The sequence below is a fragment of the Phyllobates terribilis genome, unplaced genomic scaffold, assembly GCF_046119375.1.
Source record: "Phyllobates terribilis strain yellow unplaced genomic scaffold, ASM4611937v1 Scaffold_197__1_contigs__length_3575590, whole genome shotgun sequence".
Lineage (NCBI taxonomy): Eukaryota > Metazoa > Chordata > Amphibia > Anura > Dendrobatidae > Phyllobates > Phyllobates terribilis.
Window position 1 is genome coordinate 920,506 of NW_027362957.1, and position 17,830 is coordinate 938,335.

The following is a 17,830-nucleotide window of genomic DNA, read 5'->3' on the forward strand; positions in this document are numbered from 1 at the left end:
GGAAAGAAAAATCTCAAAAAACGCAACATCTACGGGATTTTCCTGCCGAGCGACACGTTTTTTGTGCAGAAATGTTCTTCCCTTTCTTTTTTGTTTATATTTTGTGTTATACACTAGTGGCCAAAATTGAGGCAACACTTTCAGTTTTTCACCATCACCAATATTTAATGGAGGATTTCACTGACCTACGTACTTGTACACACGCCCTCTTCTGCCATATGTATTCTATGTTGGTTTATAGTGACCTGGGTGTGGGTTGTAAGACAGATATTGTGCGATTAAAATGCGGTTTTTATATTTTAAAGCCAGTTTGTCATCAGAAGGTAAGCAATTACATGTTTTCGTTCTCAAAGTGTGTAAGCGGTTTCAAGAGACTGGTTCGATAAAGAATAAACCAGGTAGAGAAAGGAAGAAGGCTACAACTCCTCAGACTGATAGAAGAATTGTTAGAATCGCCCTAAATAACAGGAAATAAACGGCTGTTAACATCAACAAGGAGCTTGTCAACACCGGAGTGACAGTGTCTGATCGGACGGTTCGACGACGACTGGTAAATGCAGGGTTAAGAGCCAGAATACCAGGTAAAAAGCCATTTCTGAATGCCTCACAGCGTCAGAAACGTCTGCAGGGGCCAAAGAACATTGTAAATGGACCATTGAACAATGGTGAAATGTTATATGGAGCGATGAGACACGCATATCCATCTTTGGCAGCGACGGTGTCCGCTACGTTCGACGACGACCTGGAGAGGACTGGTTGCCAGAGGGTACAATACCCACCATGAAGCCTCCTCTGAGTGTTATGGTAGGGGGCTGCGTGTCCAGAGATGCAGGTGGTAGGCTGCAGGTAATTGAAGAAACAGTTAATGCTGAAAAGTACATCAAGGAAGTCCTTCAGCCTAAACTCATTCCTTCGGCACGTGATGTATTTAGTGAAGGGACACCGTTTATTTTTCAGCAAGATGGAGCCCCATGCCATACAGCTAAAAAATGTCTCTCTTGGTTCAAGGACAAAAATGTCCAGCTATTGAATTGGCCAGGAAACAGCCCAGATCTCAATCCTATTGAGAATCTCTGGGCTCGGCTCAAAAGAGCGGTGTCAAAACAGCGGGCTTCACACAAGCAGGAACTCATTGCAGCCATCATCAAATCATGGCTTCATATCATCACACCATCTGATTTACACAAACTGGTAGATAGCATGCCAAGTAGATGCCAGGCAGTCATCAAGGCCGAGGGCTGTCCAACTGAGTATTAACATTTAGTGTTAGATATGAAAATAGGACAAATCAATGGCTTTTCTCCCACAGTCATCTGAGTGACAATAGTGTCCAATTTGTTGACAAATGAACAAATTTCCTGCTAATATTGTGTTTCTATATGAGATTTTATTTCTACTTAAAAACTTTACTGTGAAATCAAAAACATTCATGAAATTTGTATTTGTATTGGCAAAATGCTAAAAATTCATAAATCTTGGGGGTGTTGCCTCAATTTTGGCCACTAGTGTATAGAGTTCCTCAGTATATTTATATGTTGTCCCCCATCACCTTTTTCATCTCTCCTTACAAGTATGCCTTGTATCTTAGCTAAAACATGGTAGTAAGTAACATATTAAACCCTTTTATAATGGGTAGTGTAGAATCGCTGCATATTTCAGGGTTATGCGCTCCTGAGGACTCATTAGTGCTGCCCTCCTCAGGCGAAACCTGGTTGTGACCTTGTATAATATGGGGCTAGCCGGTCTCACCTACCAGTTTGGGTCACAAACCCTTTTTCGTTTGCTTTGATGTTTTACTCATTGTTTATTACGTTTACACCCCAAATCTCTCCTAATCCTGGAGATCAAACCTATGAAAGCAATTTATGAATGATCATAACACCTCTATGAAGGGTAATTATCATCTCCTTCATAAATATACATTTATATGTATAAATACATATGTGGTCAATGCATAGTACTGGCACATGACTTATCACTTTCCAGGACCTTACAAAGCACCAGGAACATTCATAACAAGCGGAGGAGAAGCGATTCTGGCAACTTAATAGGAAAGGATTCTTTACAGTTAGAGCAGTCAGACTGTGGAATGCCAACCACAAGATATAGTAATGGCAGATAGTATAACAGCATTTATAGAAGGGCTGGATACTTTTTTAACAAAACATGACATTGTGGGTTATAAATAATCTAGTAATAGAAAATGTATAACTTTGGAGATAGACCAAGGACATTAAAGTTAAAACTTTTTCAACCTATGTAACTATGCAAGTATGCAGAATGCACATTAGGAAAATGCTTGAAATGCAATTCCCTATAATATTATTTTACAAGTAATTTCCTCTTAATTTTCCGCTTTGTAAAGTGCTAGTTATAAGCCCAATCTATGGATCTAAAAAGTGCAAAACACTCCTGAAACACTTGTACGTATGTTCTATAATCTTTATTTCTTATGGTGCCTAAGGGAAGCCGTAATGATAAGACTCCTGCTTGGTAACAAGTGCAGTTATTTGCCTCCATAATGAAAGTGAATTACCAATGATGAAAGGGTTAATACTTGGACCCTGCATCAGTAATAGCCCTTGTAGTAACCATGACAACTATTGTGAGGGCATAAACAAGTGTCATAAAGAAGATTCCATAAAAGAATGCCGCGCTGCCATGATCAGCGCCATTACTGATGATGCGCCTGAGGACCTTGAGCTTGACCACCCCACGTAATGTGCCAATGTTGGTGTAATTTGGAGGTTCTAGCAGGGAAAGGGGTTGTCTTCTTAGACACCCCGGGGGGAAGGGAAGGTAACAGAGGGGGGTGTCCCCAAAACAGGATCCCCTTCTGTTACTATGTACAAAGAGCTGCTCTTCTTTGGGAGTTCATAGATGGATCCTTGACTTTAATGGGTGATAAATTGGGAGGGGGAGGGGATACTCATCCTATTAGGGGTTATCCATAATGAGCAACCCCTGTAACCAAGTATCCAACATCTTGAGAGACGGAGCTGGATCTGTAAGGGAGAAGTGGTAGATCCACCTGGGAAATCAGATCAACTAAATTCGTTCCAGCAATAAATGTGGTGACAGATATCGCAGCCAGATCTCTCCCACATCCAGTTTATCACATTAATAGTCTATATTTGTTATGTCGTTCTCTGTAAATATGTAGAAATTCTAAAACTCCGTCATATATCGGCACTAACTCTCTAAGCCCAAGGGAAGGGCAGCCCTCCAGCCATGGTTCCCTAGAGGTTTCCTCCACAGGGGGTTTTCCTCTCCTGAGAGCTGGAGGGTGACTCTTCGTGAGTCGAGGGTTGTGCCATTTTCGGTGTCATGTAAATTTAAATAAAGTTGAGAACGTTTGACACCTAATTGCAATGATTTGTGTATTTATTTTGTATGTGTCTGATTCATTTTGTTTGGGAGTCGGGGTCCATCACACATCACTGAGTCATACGTCTGGACATCTGCCGCCAGAAGTTTTGCTCCAGGGGTTGCCCCTGCTCTGGGGAGTTTGATGGAGCAGAGAAGACAAGAATTACAGAACTCATCCTCAGAATAAGGACTTCTATTACAGTACTACAAGCAGCTTCCTCGTCTCATTCACACAGTGAGTATTTTGGGCACTAATTTACATCAGTATTTGTAAGCTGAAAACCAGAGGGGAACAAACACAGTGAAAAATAGTAACTGAAACACTTTCACCTCTTCTGTTTTGGATCCACTCCTGGCGTCTGCTAACAAATACTGATGCAAAATATCGCCATGGAAGTTCCATAAATTCTTACTGACTGATTTGACTGTTTGAGTAGCAGTCAAGCAACAGAGGTTGCAAGCGTTAAAGGAGTTTTCTGGTATCAAAAACCCCTGTCCCCCTTGCCATTTTTCTCTATCCTGAACCTGTGCTTCCTGCCCTGATCTCGGACTGTCTGACCTAGTCCTTGTCTTCGCTCTCCTGAGTCTGGTACCCTGGTACCTCCGGAATGCTGCTGCAGTCCCGGGAACTGCACTGAAGTGGTACCTGGTGTCTACCGGAGGCCCAGTCTATCCTCACCACCAGAGGTTCTAGTGGAGACCCAGTAGACACCTAGTCACAACCCTCCCGTGGGGCAGTGGGTCCATATCCACCAGGGTTACACCCACATAGCAAATGTGGTACCAATATTCAAGAAGGGGATAACATCTGAGCCTGGAATTTATAGGTCGGTAAGTTTAACTTGTACTGTGGGCAACAACTTTGAGGGTTTTCTAAGAGATACTAACCTGGAGCACCTCAATAAGAATAACCTAAACATATGATTATGAGGGATCTGTCCTGCAAACTAATCTGAAAAGATTCTATGGGGAGGTAAGTTCAGGTTGGACCAGGGAAACTTAGTGGATGTTGTCTATCTGGACTTTTCAAAGGCATTTGATACGGTGCCATACAACAGGTTGGTACATAAAAATGTTCAATATATTATATGGTAAACTTGCTCCACGAAAGAACAAGTCCTTGTGTGGTCGATGGAAAAATCAAGGAAAAGATCAGTGATGCGGTCGTTACCTCTTGACAGCTCCATTTCGTACTTGTTCTCTAGTCCCTCCATGGCCACGGTGATAAAAAATTCCCTGAAAAGCTCATTATTCTAATAAAAAAAATACAAAGTAAGGAGCTGACACAAAGGAGAGCAGACAGCTCGTATGTCGGAATAAGCAATTGCAGTTACCGTAATTTTCTCAAAGAAGGTGCCATTAATCACTATGTCGTACGCCGAGCAGCCGTCTCTACCTGTAGGACAAAGTGCACCAGGACTTAGATACTTTGCGGTGCCGACTCAATCCATTGACCTTAGTAGGGCTGCTATGAATAAGTGGTATAAGTTCTTAAAGGGGAATCCAAGTAGTGGACAATCCCTCTAAGTCCCAAATCTAAACCAAAAAAGTTCAAAAGTCAACAACAAGATGTCAAACTTTATTCCGCAGACTGGAAGTGGACCTACCAGAACCTGTGGAGATGGCACCTTTGACCATTGAGGATTAGTAAGTTGTAATACTTGCTATTTTAACCCCTTTAAGGATATCTCTGGACTATCCCTTTAAAAAGAGAAGCGCTGTATTAAAAAAAAACGTACTATTATCAACTTCAACGTGGGGCTCTCCAAGGCTCATGGGGACTCGATAGCCGGAGGGATCATCAGATTCCAGGATGCTGACTAACTCCTGCTCCGTCAGGTCCGGGGCCGCTGGGATCTGGTTCGACTTGCAGATGTTAATAAAGATTTTGGTATTTTTGGATGTGCGAGTTTTAATGCAGAAACCTAACACAGAAATAAAAACAAAAAGTGAACAAAAACACAATAAAATCGGCAAAAGCCAAGCAGCATTTACATGTAATCAACTGCATAAGAAATTATGTGACCCCCCACGTTGGTTGCATCATGTGACCGTTGCAGTCAATAAGACCCCACTGCCCCACTGTGGTATCTGTCACATAATATGCACAAAGTAATCTGGATAATAATCAGAGGACGCCCATCTCACCCGGCTGGGGTCTGATCTCTCTGCGTTCTGGTAAGTTCGGTATTCTGCTCTCCATCTCCTGTTTGGCCTGAAATGAGGCAACAAGTGTGAATCAGTGAGTAACATGAACAGGATGGTTCTGCAAACTGATTTTTCCTGCACCAAAATAGTACAACTGTGAGGGGTCTAAAGCCAACAATACACATTAGGTAAATGTTGGAGACTGCCGCGCTCCCGGCAGCTGACGGAGGAGACATTCACCCGGTGATTGCTGGCCTCTCCAATTCATCTTCGTACCTTCATCAGCATCTGTTCATACAGCGCTTCCTCCATGTTTGTGTTCATTTCTGCAGACAGCAGCGACTTGTCAGAGGCCATTTTTTCGGTCAAAGACAGAAGCTCAGAGATCTTGTTTTATAAGAGAAAACCTGAAAAATGAAAATATGTATTAATCTTCTCCACAGACAACGACAAGGGGAGAGTGCGGGAGCCTGACAGCCGACGACATGAGGGGGTGCGGGAGCCTGACAGCCCTCGACACGAGGGGGTGCGGGAGCCTGGCAGCCCACGACAAGAGGGGGTGCGGGAGCCTGGCAGCCCACGACAAGATGGGGTGCGGGAGCCTGACAGCCCACGACACGAGGGGGTGCGGGAGCCTGACAGCCCATGACACGACGGGGGGCGGGAGCCTGACAGCCCTCGACGTGAGGGGGTGCGGGAGCCTGGCAGCCCACGACACGAGGGGGTGCGGGAGCCTGGCAGCCCACGACACGAGGGGGTGCGGGAGCCTGGCAGCCCACGACACGAGGGGGTGCGGGAGCCTGACAGCCCACGACACGAGGGGGTGCGGGAGCCTGACAGCCCACGACACGAGGGGGTGCGGGAGCCTGACAGCCCTCGACACGAGGGGGTGCGGGTCCTGACAGCCCACGACACGAGGGGGTGCGGGAGCCTGACAGCCCATGACACGACGGGGGGCGGGAGCCTGACAGCCCTCGACGCGAGGGGGTGCGGGAGCCTGGCAGCCCACGACACGAGGGGGTGCGGGAGCCTGGCAGCCCACGACACGAGGGGGTGCGGGAGCCTGGCAGCCCACGACACGAGGGGGTGCGGGAGCCTGACAGCCCACGACACGAGGGGGTGCGGGAGCCTGACAGCCCACGACACGAGGGGGTGCGGGAGCCTGACAGCCCTCGACACGAGGGGGTGCGGGAGCCTGACAGCCCACGACACGAGGGGGTGTGGGAGCCTGACAGCCCACGACACGAGGGGGTGCGGGAGCCTGGCAGCCCACGACACGAGGGGGTGCGGGAGCCTGGCAGCCCACGACACGAGGGGGTGCGGGAGCCTGGCAGTCCACGACACGAGGGGGTGCGGGAGCCTGGCAGCCCACGACACGAGGGGGTGCGGGAGCCTGACAGCCCACAGCACGAGGGGATGCGGGAGCCTGGCAGCCCACGACACGAGGGGGTGCGGGAGCCTGACAGCCCACAGCACGAGGGGGTGCGGGAGCCTGGCAGCCCACGACACGAGGGGGTGTGGGAGCCTGGCAGCCCACGACACGAGGGGGTGCGGGAGCCTGACAGCCCACGACACGAGGGGGTGCGGGAGCCTGACAGCCCGCGACACGAGGGGGTGCGGGAGCCTGACAGCCCACGACACGAGGGGGTGCGGGAGCCTGACAGCCCACGACACGAGGGGGTGCGGGAGCCTGACAGCCCTCGACACGAGGGGGTGCGGGTCCTGACAGCCCACGACACGAGGGGGTGCGGGAGCCTGACAGCCCATGACACGACGGGGGGCAGGAGCCTGACAGCCCTCGACGCGAGGGGGTGCGGGAGCCTGGCAGCCCACGACACGAGGGGGTGCGGGAGCCTGGCAGCCCACGACACGAGGGGGTGCGGGAGCCTGGCAGCCCACGACACGAGGGGGTGCGGGAGCCTGACAGCCCACGACACGAGGGGGTGCGGGAGCCTGACAGCCCACGACACGAGGGGGTGCGGGAGCCTGACAGCCCTCGACACGAGGGGGTGCGGGAGCCTGACAGCCCACGACACGAGGGGGTGTGGGAGCCTGACAGCCCACGACACGAGGGGGTGCGGGAGCCTGGCAGCCCACGACACGAGGGGGTGCGGGAGCCTGGCAGCCCACGACACGAGGGGGTGCGGGAGCCTGGCAGTCCACGACACGAGGGGGTGCGGGAGCCTGGCAGCCCACGACACGAGGGGGTGCGGGAGCCTGACAGCCCACAGCACGAGGGGATGCGGGAGCCTGGCAGCCCACGACACGAGGGGGTGCGGGAGCCTGACAGCCCACAGTACGAGGGGGTGCGGGAGCCTGGCAGCCCACGACACGAGGGGGTGTGGGAGCCTGGCAGCCCACGACACGAGGGGGTGCGGGAGCCTGACAGCCCACGACACGAGGGGGTGCGGGAGCCTGACAGCCCGCGACACGAGGGGGTGCGGGAGCCTGACAGCCCACGACACGAGGGGGTGCGGGAGCCTGACAGCCCACGACATGAGGGGGTGCGAGACCCTGACAATATTGGGAGTGGGATTCTGCACACCTACAGCCAGCTACTTATTGTCCTGAATGTAGTAATCACCTTGGCACATTCCCATCTTCTTACCTGTAGTGCAGACACCAAACACCACTACTCTGACTGCAATCACCCAGCTACAGCGTCACCACGCCTCAGCAACAGGGGAGCGTCTAGATTGGAGTTGATTTCTTGAGGGGGAGGAGTGATTTCATGGAATCATGACATCACCGGAAGGGGCGGGGTCTTCTCAGTCCAGTGGACACTATTCCACCTGCTGCTGCAGCAGTGCGCACATTGTGCCGGGACAGGAGGACTGGTGATGAGGAGCTCGTGTTCTGCGTTGTGCTGTGAGGACTGAGGCGGGGAGAACACAATATTAATTATAATAATTTTTTTTAGGCTGTGTGCCCACTATGCGTTTTTTAAGCGTTTCCGCGGTGGCAATTCCGCTGCAGAAACGCTTAAAAACGCTTGATGGAAGGTCGGCCATGTTCCCCAATGATAATCCGCATGTGCTGTGCACATGCTGTGTAAATTTCCGCTGCGAATTATCATTGCAGAAAAATCCGCTGCACTACCAATTATTTTGCGGAAGCACGGCGCTTTCGCCGCCATTGACTTGCATTAGAACACATGGAATCCGCATCACTGCATCTGTACATGCAGAATCCATGCGCTTCAATGTGCGGATGGTACCCGGGTTTGGAGAAGAGGAGGCTGTCCTCCGGACCCGGGTACCATAGAACCTGTAAAAAAAGAATAAAATAAAAAATAAATATTATACTTACCTTCTGATGGCCCCCGGTGTCTTTATCCGATGCGTCCTGGCTTGCCAGCAGCTCGCGATGGTCTGAAAAGGACCTGCCGTGACGTCATTTAGTCATGTGACGGGTCACGTGACCGCTGACGTCGGCAGGCCATCAGAAGGTAATTATATATTTATTTTTTACCATTCTTTTATGGTCACACTATATAAATCCATGCCGGTTGCATGTATTTATATAGTGTGACCAAGTTGTCAAGCACTTTCCAAGTGATGCTAAAATCGCTTGGAAAGCGCTTGTCAACCCGCATGCGGAAATGCAAGTGAAGAACGCTTCACATCAGCAAGTCCCAGGCAGGAAAAAAGCATGTACAATCCGCATGTACAATCCACATGCGTTTTTTCTGCCAGGGAGATGCGGAAACGCTCAAAAAAAATCCGGAGCATTTCTGCATCGTGGGCACATAGCCTTACATTAATTGTATGACTCAATATTGAGCACAAGTAACCATCTATACACAGCTGGACGCCACACGTAGCCATCTATACACAGCAGGAGGCCGCACGTAGCCATCTATACACAGCGGGAGGCCGCACGTAGCCATCTATACACAGCGGGAGGCCGCACGTAGCCATCTATACACAGCGGGAGGCCGCACTAAGCCATCTATACACAGCGAGAGGCCGCACGTAGCCATCTATACACAGCGGGAGGCCGCACGTAGCCATCTATACACAGCGGGAGGCCGCACGTAGCCATCTATACACAGCGGGAGGCCGCACGGCGCCATCTATACACAGCGGGAGGCCACACGGCGCCACCTATACACAGCGGGAGGCCCACAGCGCCCCCCCCAGAGAGAGCAGGAGGCCGCACGGCGCAATCTATACATAGCGGGAGGCCGCACAGCGCCCCCCTCACAGAGACAGCAGGAGGCCGCACGGCGCCATCTATACTCAGCAGGAGGCCGCACGGCGCCCCGACCCCAAAGACAGCAGGAGGCCGCACGGCGCCATCTATACTCAGCAGGAGGCCGCACGGCGTCACCTATACACAGCGGGAGGCCGCACGGCACCACCTATACACAGCAGGAGGCCGCACGGCGCCACCTATACACAGCGGGAGGCCGCACGGCGCCACCTATACACAGCGGGAGGCAGCACGGCGCCACCTATACACAGCGGGAGGCCGCACGGCGCCACCTATACACAGCGGGAGGCGCCACCTATACACAGCGGGAGGCCGCACGGCGCCACCTATGCACAGCAGGCGGCGCCACCTATACACAGCGGGAGGCCGCACGGCGCCACCTATACACAGCGGGAGGCCACACGGCGCCACCTATAAACAGCGGAAGGCCGCACGATGCCATCTATACACAGGGGGCCGCTCAATGCCATCTATACACAGCGGGAGGCCGCACGGGGCAATCTATATACAGCGGGAGGCTGCACGGCGCCATATATACACAGCGGGAGGCTGCACGGCGCCCCCCCCAAGAGACAGCAGTAGGCCGCACGGCGCCATCTATACACAGCGGGAGGCCGCACGGCGCCCCCCCCCAGAGACAGCAGGAGGCCGCACAGCGCCATCTTTACACAGCGGGAGGCCGCACGGCGCCCCCCCAGAGACAGCAGGAGGCCGCACGGCGCCATCTATACTCAGCAGGAGGCCGCACGCAGTCACGCACACACAAACATATACAGACATATACATACACGCATAAACACATTTGAAACATAAAAATACATATAAACAGACATCACACAATGACATCTGCCTGCACACACACACACATACATACATATACATACACACACACACACTTACCATCCCCCGACTCGGCTCCAGCTCTTTTCCGGTGCAGCACTGCAGGCCGGGTGCGCACTGTGTGACGTCACAGCTAGGAGACACGGCCGCGCACAGGGCCGTGTCTCCTAGCAGTGACGCGGCCGGGCCAGCACAGGGAAGTTAACTGCTGCAGTGCTGGCCCGGCCGAAGAAGAAGCAGCGGCTGTGTGCCGCTGCTGGGGGAGCGATCCTGGGCCCCCCCCACTGTCTGCCGGTATGTGCCGTGGCGCCGCACATATAATGAGGACAATCTGGCCATAGACACCCCGGAGCCCCCTGGAGGTTCGGGGCCCCGGGCGGTAGCCCAGATCGTCCTCATTATAATCCGCCTATGCTTATATACATGTAACACTCACTACCCCCTATTCCTGTGTATTGCTGTAATATGTAACCTATACTCGCTATCCATCATTATAAATTAAGAAGATTTTCCACTTTATCCGATATATCCACACTCAATCAGTAGATTAGATGTCTGCTGAAGAGGCAATACACATGAACGTCTCCACATCATCCTCCCCGACTGTATCTATATGTGCCCCGTGACCCCCGATCAAGTGTCTCCATCACGTGCTCGCAGCATCACAGGTCACATAGTTTCCTCGTAGCGTTGGTGCGCGTTGTGTATCGCGCCACGCCTCCTCAGCACCCATTGGTTGGTGGAGACATACCTCCATCCTGATTGGCTATAGTTGGCCGTTTAACTCTTAGCTCTTTCCGAATGATGCCACCCCCTGACGAAGACAAGAAGCCGAAACATACGTCGGGTGGACGCCATTCAGGAGTGGGATCTGCATCTGCTATAGCGTGAGTACAATGCACATGTGGTCACCTTTTTTAAAAATGCTTAAAGTGGATACAAATACAGATCTGTCAACAGCACATATGCCCAAGTCAGTGCACTACTCTCTACAGGATTCACACCGACATCCAAATAATAAGGGACCAGCCCTTGTATATATACATATACAGATGCATCTCACTAAAATAGAATATCATCAAAAAGTTAATTTATTTCAGTTCTTCAATACAAAAAAGTGAAACTCGTATAGCCATAATCATCAGCATTAACAGAAATAAACAATAACTGTTTGATTATATTCTAATTTAGTGAGAAACACCTGTATTTGTTCACATATGAGATATATAATTTATGTAGATTTATTCTTTGGAGGCACTTGCACTTTATGTAAAGTTTATGATAATTAAACAATCATATGTACAGATATATCTAACTAATGATATGTATATATATTTTTATATACTGGATTAATTTGTGGCTTGATTCTCTGTATTATCCCTTTGCTGTTCTAATCATGATCCATTCCCACTGGTGTTAATTGTAATTCCTGTCTCGACGTCCCCTTTGCGTATAGTTTTTAATTCCCCCCTTTTTTTGCATTTCCTCCTCTTCCACCTGGTTATCAATATAATAATTATTAGCATCACCCACATGCCTGGACTCTTCTGGTCGATGTTTCCTTTCTGCTATATACTAGAGTGGTATACTATGTGCACAGATACATGGAGTGCCATATACTTCTCAGGAGGTGCGCAGCGTCCACCTCCTCACCGCACAGGCCCACAAGCTCCTCTCCGGCAGGAAGAAGATGCATTCAGGCGGCTCCTACCACTTCAGCAGACGGCAGTGCACAAGTATACAGGGTGCAGTGTGGATGTGTCTGCACCACTGGGATGTGGCCGACCTGCATGTATACATATGCCCCTCTACAGGGGCGGACTGGCCCACCGGAGGATCGGGAAAACCCCCGGGTCCCGATGGCCCCGCCCCCTACACCCCTGGGCCCTGTACAGAGAACAGAGGGCCCCCCCGGTTCGCAGCACTGCCGATATGATTAGTGATGGGCCCTCTGCCTCCTCTGCGCAGCTCGACACTGCCGGCGCGTGCGCAGGAGGTCAGTCTCAGGGTGATGACGTCATTGCCCTGGGACTGCTTCCTGTGCGCGCTGTGGAGTACGGACCCTGCGTCGCTCCAGGCAGCGGCTGCAGCTCATCTCGACCCGTGAGTATGAAACGGGGAGGGGTGGGGGGAAGGGATAGGGGGGAGGGGTGACTGGGAGGACCCCTGGCCGGGGCTGGAAGTAAATACTACTGGACAATGGGCATGGTTCTCATCATGCCCATTGCCCAGCATGTCCTGCTGCCAGCCTCTGGTTACTGGTACTATGCCCAGCAGCATGTACTATCACCAGGGGCTGGCAGGACATAGTGGGTGGGCATGATAGTACCAAGGAGGCTGGCAGGACATACTAGGCATGAATCATGCCCAGCATGTCCTGCCAGCCACTGGTGGTACCATCATGCATGCCCATTGCCCAGCCACTGGTGGTGTGGTACTATCATGCTAGTACTAACACCAGTGGCTGGCTGGCAGGACATGCCATGTGAGCTTGAATGCTAATACCACAGAGGCTGGCAGTACATACTGGGCAATGGGCATGATAGTACCACCAGTAGACTGACTAGGCGGTCTCCAGGGCTCCGTCTCCCCTTCTCGCTGCTGTTAGGCTGGGTTAACATTGCGTTTATGCTGTGCGTTACAACGCATCCGTTGTAAATCAGTGCAGACGCAATGTACTGTAGACTTGCATAGCAAAAATAGGCATGTGTTTGAAAGTATGCATTATTTGCAACGCACAGCAAAACATGGTCGGCGGCTGGAGGCCAGCTGATCACTTCTCTGACAACTGGGTTCTAGTGTCATTCTGTGCCTGCTCATCTCTGTCAGCAGGCATATTTGTCTAATGGCAAAGATGTAGCAGAGCTGGAGACAGAAGATCCGTGGATTACGTCAGAGCGAGGATTTTGTTTTTAATTAAAGATGGAGTCCCTACATGTGTTTTGTGTTTTATTTTTATTAAAAAATTGTGTTGTGTTTTTTTCTGTTTACTAGAAATTCATGGTGGCCATGTCTAGTTTGGCGTGATGCCATGAATTTCAGGCTTAGTGCCAGCTGATAATACAAAGCTGGTACTAACCCCATCATTACCCAGCGTGCCACCCCCACCAGGGCCGTTGGAAGAGCCGGATAAAGTGCCTGGAAATGGCGCTACGATGAATGCGCCAATTCCAGGGGTGGCTGCAGGCTGCCATTTTCAGCGTGGGGGGCCCAGAATGCTTGGGCCTTACCATGCTGAGAATCCCAGCCCCCAGCCCCCCCGATCAAAATATGGCGGGAGCCCACGCATTTTTTTTTTTTTATTATTTTTTTAAATAATTAAAAAAAAACATTGGGCTTTCCTGACTTTTGATCGCCAGTCAAGGTAAAACCAGGCAGATAAAGCAGACAGCTACGGGCTGCCACCTCTATCTGCGCTGAGAATCAAAATTTCTGCAGAGCGCTATGTCATTTTTGTTTTATTATTTATTTATTTTCACACTTCTATATGTGTGACAGTCCCAACAGCCAATCACAGACGCTGACACAGAGAATGGGCGTCTGTGACTGGCTGCTTGAGTAACCTGAAAGCTGCCCATACATAGTACCATACTAGAATGTATGGGCTGATTGTACATTACTCAAACAGCCAATCACAGAAGCCCATCCTCTTTGACAGCATCTGCAATTGACTGTTGGGTCTGTCACATATAAAAGTGTGAAAAGAAAATTTTAAAAATGAATTTTTGATTCTCACCGCAGATAAAGCAGACAGCTACGTACTGCCACCCCCAGCTGCCTGGCTTTACCTTGGCTGGCGATCAAAAGACAGAGAAGCCGAATATTTGTTTTAAACTTAACTTTTTTTTTTCCCGCCATATGTTGATCGCCAGCCAGATAAAACCAGGCAACTGGGGGCTGGGATTCGCAGCATGGTAAGGCCCAAGCGTTCTTGGCCCTCCACGCTGAAAATCGCAGCCCACAGCCACCCCTGAAAATGGCGCATTCATCATGGCACCATTTCCAAGTGCTTTACCCGGCTCTTCCAGCGGCCCTGGTGGTGAGTGGCAACCTGGGTAATAATAGGGTTAGTACCAGGCCATCTTTGCCTTATCAGCTGGTACTAAGCCCGAAATTCATGGTTTCACGCCAAATTAGACATAGCCACCATCAATTTCTAGTAAACAGAAAAAAAAAAGACAGAATTTTTTTTTTTATTATTAAAAATAAAACACATTTAGGGACTCCATCTTTAATAAAGAAAAATCCTCACTCCCAACGGAATCCATAGGTCTTCTGTCTTCATCTCTCTTAGATCTTTGCCATCAGACAAATATGTCTGCTGACAGATGAGCAGGCACAGAATGACACTGGAGCACTGTTACTGTGTAGTGCAGTGCTATGTTTCTTTTTTTGTCATTTCATGCAGTGTAGAAATCTTGGGAAAAGTGTGAATTGTGCTCTGGAAGTGATCAGTTATATCTAACTAGGTTATTTTCTGCAGAAATAAGTCCTGTATAGAAGATGTGATATATCAGTCTGCAGTTAAAGAACTTCACCTAGAGACATCACTGGTGAGTATGTGTATTACCTATACACACACACCACACACTGACACTATATACAGAGCTCCTGTGCATAATGTCACTGGTGATCACTGTATTACCTGTACACTGACACTATATACAGAGCTCCTGTGTATAATGTCACTGGTGATCCCTGTATTTCCTATACACACACACACTGACACTATATACAGAGTGTAGCGTCGGCGTCCCTGCCTCCTGCTAGGCAGGGACGCTGTTCCCCTCACCTCTCCGCTCCGAGCCCGGCGTCCTCCTCCCGCTCTGCTGGCAGCGCGCGCTCCTTCCCGGCCACGGTGCTTAGGGCGCGCGCGCTCCCCCCCTCTTAAAGGGGCCGCGCGCGCCGTCCTAAGGAGTCCCCGGCCAATGGCCGGAGGACTTCACCATATATAAGGCACCTCCTCCAAAATGGAGGTGCCCGAGCAATGTTGTTGCACTGTTCACTACTCTGCTTCAGCCCTCAGGTCCCGTTTTCAGTTACCTGCCAGTTACCTGCCAGTTTCCTGCCAGTTTGCTGTCTGATTCCTGCCTGTTATCCGCTTACCTGCTTGCTAGCCTGAGGTCCGACGGTCTGCCTTCCGACATCTGTCAGTCTGTCTATGGACCAGCTTGCCCGCTCACCTGGGAGCGCTCACCTGCTACCTGTCTGCTAGCCTACCTGGAGGCTCCGCCGTCACGTGCTGTGACCACCTGCCAGTCCAGAGACTCTTGCCCGCTCACCTGGGAGCGCTCATCTGCTACCTGCCTGTTAGCCTACCTGGAGGCTCCGCCGTCACGTGCTGTGACCACCTGCCAGTCCAGAGACTCTTGCCCGCTCACCTGGGAGCGCTCATGTGCTACCTGCCTGTTAGCCTACCTGGAGGCTCCGCCGTCACGTGCTGTGACCACCTGCCAGTCCAGAGACTCTGGTCCGCTCACCTGGGAGCGCTTATCTGCTACCTGCCTGTTAACCTACCTGGAGGCTCCGCCGTCACATGCTGTGACCACCTGCTTATCCAGAGACTCTCGCCTGCTCACCTGGGAGCACACATCTGCCATCTGCCTGCTAGCCTACCTGGAGGCTCAGCCGTCACAGGTCGTACCTACCCTTTATCCAGAGACTGTCCCGGTCACTTGCCGTGACCTCCTGCCCATTTACCCAGAGACTGTCCCGGTCACTTGCCGTGACCTCCTGCCCGTTTACCCAGAGACTGTCCCGGTCACCTGCTGTGACTACCTGCCTGTCTTCCCTGGTCGCCACCCGCTTCCTTACAAGGACCGCCCCCTTGTATAAGTTGCTCAGAGGTTCCGCCTCCCAGACCCGTTACACAGAGCTGTGCATAATGTCACTGGTGATCCCTGTATTAGAATCATAGAATCATAGAATGGTAGAGTTGGAAGGGACCTCCTGGGTCATCTGGTCCAACCCCCTGCTCAAAGCAGGATTCACTAAATCATCTCAGACAGATGTCTGTCCAGCCTCTGTTTGAAGACGTCCATTGAAGGGGAACTCACCACCTCTCATGGCAGCCTGTTCCACTCATTAATCACCCTAACTGTCAAAAAGTTTTTTCTAATATCTAATCTGTGTCTCCTCTCATTTAGTTTCATCCCATTGCTTCTAGTCTTTCCTTGTGCAAATGAGAATAAAGATGATCCTTCTACAATGTGACAGCCCTTGACATATTTGTAGACAGCTATTAAGTCTCCTCTCAGTCTTCTTTTTTGCAAGCTAAACATTCCCAAATCCTGCAACCGTTCCTCATAGGACATAGTTTGCAGACCAGTTACCATTCTGGTCGCTCTTCTCTGAACTTGCTCCAGTTTGTCGATGTCTTTTTTAAAATGTGGTGCCCAAAACTGTACACAGTATTCCAGATGAGGTCTGACCAAAGAGGAGTAAAGACCGATAATGACTTCACGTGATCTAGACTGTATGCTTCTGTTAATACATCCCAGAATTGTATTTGCCTTTTTTGCTGCGGCATCACACTGTTGACTCATGTTCAGTCTATGATCTATTAGTATACCTAAGTCTTTTTCACATGTACTGTTGCTTAGCTCTATTCCTCCCATTCTGTATATGCTTTTTTCATTTTTATTGCCCAGATGTAGTACTTTGCATTTTTCCCTGTTAAAAACCATTCTGTTGTTTGCTGCCCACTGCTCCAGTTTATTTAGGTCTTTTTGAATCCTCTCTCTCTCTTCTCTAGTATTAGCTATCCCTCCTAGCTTTGTGTCATCAGCAAATTTAATCAGTTTACCCTCAATTCCTTCATCTAAATCATTGATAAAGATGTTGAACAATACAGGTCCCAGGACGGAGCCCTGTGGTACCCCACTTGAGACATTCATCCAGCTGGATGTGAAGCCATTTACAACCACCCTTTGAGTCCGATCACTAAGCCAGTTATGAATCCACCTAACAGTTGCCTGGTCCATTGCATACTTGGTCATTTTTTCAATAAGGATGGTGTGAGATACTTTGTCAAATGCTTTGCTGAAGTCAAGATATACTATATCTACAGCATTTCCCTGATCCACCCAGTCAGTGATTCTGTCATAGAAGGAAATTAAGTTAGTCTGACATGACTTGTTAGTTACAAACCCATGCTGACTCTGGTTAATCACTTCATTCTTATCCATGTACTTACATACATGTTGTTTAATAATTTGTTCAAAGATCTTTCCTGGTATAGAAGTCAGACTCACCGGTG